Genomic DNA, 4,081 nt, shown 5'->3' on the forward strand with positions numbered 1-4,081 from the left:
ATACATTTAGATATTGTTGGACCGCTTCCTGTTTCAAGAGGTTACCGCTACATTTTAACAATTATGGATAGATTTACTCGTTGGCCGGAAGCATATGCTGTAAAGGATATCTCTGCACAGACAGTTGCAAATAAATTTTTTAATGAATATGTTTCGCGTTTCGGTGTGCCTTTAGAAATCACGACGGATCAGGGTACTCAATTTACGTCCAAATTATTTTCGGAACTTACTAAATTACTTGGTAGTCATCATATCACAACTTCTTCCTATCATCCTCAAAGTAATGGTATTGTGGAACGATTCCATAGACAATTGAAAACTTCAATTTTGGCTAGGAATGGAACTAGAGATTGGTACGATGGGCTACCGATTATTCTTCTTGGTTTGCGTTCAGTGTACAAAGAAGATATTGCAGCCACTCCAGCTGAAATGCTTTTTGGCCAAAATTTGCGTCTACCTGGAGAACTTGTTGTGCCAACTACAGAAAATGTTACTTCCGCCGAAATTTTAGGAAGTTTACGGGAACGTTTTAAAAACTTTAATTCAAACTTAAAACATCACAAAAATTCTGATTCAGGAATTTATGTTCCAAAAGATTTACAAACTTGCAAATTTGTTTTTATTCGCATTGTTAACAAGCATTCTCTTCAACATCCTTATGAAGGGCCTTACAGAGTTATTGAAAAAGACAAAAAATATTTTAAGGTAGATGTGAATAATGAAATTAAAATTATTTCGATTGACAGACTAAAGCCAGCAATAGTTGAAATAACAGAACCACATAACACTAACAACCATATAGTTTCAACAACGACTAAAAAGAAACAAGTTACTTTCAATTCGTATAATAATAACTCTCTGGAAGGGGGAGTATTGTAGTGTTAATACTATTTACAATTGTACTTTGTTCATTTTTGTACTTTGTTATTTTTGAAATTATTGAATTAAGTTCTTTTTCAATTTATGTAAATCAAAAAGAAAATTTTTGATTACTTCAGAATTTTTTCTTCTTTGAAATAAAAAAATTCGTTAAATTAAAAATAAGTTTATATAAAAATAAAATTTCTTTAAAAATACATTTCTATAATTAAATATGCTACAACAGTATTTCCGCACTTTGATTGGAAAATTTCAATCGATGATATAGTAGGTTGTTCTCGATTTTATATCTATCTAATGGTTGTTTTGAGGCCATGGCATGCATTTTGTTGTACCATTTATCGCACGTGTTTCGGTCAAGGTTGATCACGGATGTGATTGGGGTACGATTAAATTACTCGGAAGGTCAATTGGATTTCTACGAACGATGTTGAGAAGAGCAAAAGAACGAGATAAGGCGTCAGGAAGTTCTAAATGTTTTCCTGGTTTATGAATAATTTTGAGATCGTAGGGTGGTAATCGGATCGCCCAACGGCATAAACGGCCAGTTGGTTCTTTGAGAGTTTGTAGCCAGCGCAAAGCTGCATGGTCCGTTACCACAACCAATTCACGACCCTCAAAATATGGCTGGAACTTTTCGACCGCTAAGAGAACGGCTAGGCATTCCCGTTCAGATGATGTGTAATTTTGTTCAGCTTTCGAGAATTTCTTAGAAAAATACTGAACCACACGTTCATTCCCATCATGTTCTTGTACTAGAACAGCTCCCGCTGCGATCAGCGAGGCATCGGTTTGGTTTTGAATAATCGGCCATAGTCAGAACGGGAGTGGTAGTTAAACACTCTTTGAGGTTGAGAAAGGCTTGTTCAGCAGCGGTATTCCATTCAATGGGTCCTTTTCGGTTTCCTTTATACAATTCACAAAGGGGAGCTGTGATCTCCGAAAAATTTGGAATAAATTTACGGTACCAGCCTACTGCACCAACGAACCGTCTGACTTCTTTTGCCGTTTTGGGCCGTGCAAATTCAACAATCGCTCCAATACGAGATCGATTCGCAGATAAACCCTCTTGAGACAAAACGTAGCCCAGGAATTCCAATCGTTTACAACAAAAATTCGATTTGGATGTTGAGATGGTCAAGCCGGCCCAGCTAGACGTTGTGCAACAATAGCCAATATCTTAACGTGTTCTTCAAACGTCGAAGTGCAAATTATAAAATCATCCACATATGCGAATGCATGTGGAACCAAATAACGGAAAATTTTATAAATGAGAATGGCTAATGTGGCGGGTGAATTTCTCAACCCCATCGTCATGCGACGAAAAGCATAAAGTCTGTTACCGAATGCAAAAGCGGTTTTCAGTTGACTCGATTTTGCCAAAGGAATTTGAAAGAATGCTTGAGACAGATCAATACTGGTTAGGTATTTAGCTGACTTTAGTCGTTCTAAAATTTGGTTAGTATCCGTAATTGGATAGGCATTTGGAATGGTAACTTTATACAGCTCTCTCGCGTCCAAGCACACGCGACACGTTCCATCTTTCTTCTTTACAGCCAGAATTGGTGACCGCCAAGGGCTTTCTTCGATGGTCATAATGATTTCACGACTACGCATTTTATCCAATTCGGCTTGAACTTGTTCGGCCACGTATGGCGATACTGGACACTGGCGTTTCATGACGGGTTTTGCATCACCCGTATCAATTACGTGTTCGATCTGATTAGTGACATTTAACGGACCAGACTCAGGAGTTGGATTAAAAAGTCTGAGAACGGCGTCCAACATTTGTCTTTGATCTGGGGTGAGATTATGTGGAAGGCTGACGCTCGTTATTTTTGGGGTATTTAGTTCACTCTCTAAACCGAGTGTGGAAGCGTCAATTGGCTTCAGATCATTACTCATAGAAGATACCTGAGCTTGTTCTTTCCCACTCCCTGGTGGCTGGTTACACAAATTAATAAATTTATCCGCCGTAACCATTTCGACTTTACCAGATGCAACTTCTTCAGTATCACCTTTGGCTGCATGTTTTAAAAATCGTTGAACTTTCTCTTGTTTCTGCACCAGTTCGAAAAAGAAGGCCTCAAGGAATGTCCGTCCCATAATTGGGTGTTTCAGTGAGATAGGTACGACAAGAGTTGGCACCAGTCGGGTAAGACTACCGACCGTATATAATACATCCACTTTACCAATGACCTTAAATGAAATCGAATTATCGGCGAGACCAACGGATGTTTTGGTAGGTTGCAACTGTCCCCATTTGTACTTCTCATAAAATGTTTGTGAAATGACTGTGACTTCGCGGAGTCGCGGTGGGTTAACTTTGTTGTCTCCGTCTTGATTGTGATTAGGGACTGGAGCTGAAGTAGGTTTGGTAATTGGTGGTGTTCGTTCAGAACATTGGGTTGATGGTTCTTTGCCATCCCTTTGAGTTTGATTATACTCGTTAAGAATCAGAGTAGAATTATTACTGGAATTCGGTACTGAAGATTTGTCGATTTGTAGAGGGACTTCGGTGGAATGAGGACTGTTAGAGACAGAGGATTTAGAAAAGGTTGTGGATTCTGAGTTCGATGGACCACTATTCCCAATCGACTCCCATACGCGTTTTTTCAACACGGGCATTGATCAGACGTAACCCCTGGTCGTGTACATTTGTAGCAGATCACCCTGTTCGGTTGCGTTCGACACCTTTTGAAGTGATGGCCCCACACGAGACATTTTGCACATCGTACATTTTTGTCGCCCTCAACAGCGAGAAATGGGTCGACGATAGTTCCTACTTTCATATCATTCCCCTTTGGATTTTTGTCATTTTTATAATCTTCGACTGGTTTCGAATACCTACGTTTCTGAGATGCTTTAATTGGTTTCTTTTGATTGTTCACGTATGTACATTCCCTATCATCGGAGTCGGATCCAGGAAGCGAAGCGGTATATTCCGAATGTGAAGACTCATCCGGTGAATCATGTATTGCCGAAATTTCCCGTGGCACTGAGCGCTGTCTATCCGAACGGATTCTTTACGGACGGGGTGTGGCAACAATGAACGAATGTGGTGCAATTCGCTGAGCGAACTCACGTGTGGACGAGTTCACGCAGATGATCGGATAAGGTACCAATGATGATATCGAGGTGGTCCCGTTCTTCCAGACCACAGGAATTACCCTGCAATTGGAATGTCAAGTCATCGATATGT

This window comes from Rhagoletis pomonella, unplaced genomic scaffold (assembly GCF_013731165.1).
Source record: "Rhagoletis pomonella isolate Grant_MI unplaced genomic scaffold, Rhpom_1.0 Rhpom_scaffold_00123, whole genome shotgun sequence".
NCBI lineage: Eukaryota > Metazoa > Arthropoda > Insecta > Diptera > Tephritidae > Rhagoletis > Rhagoletis pomonella.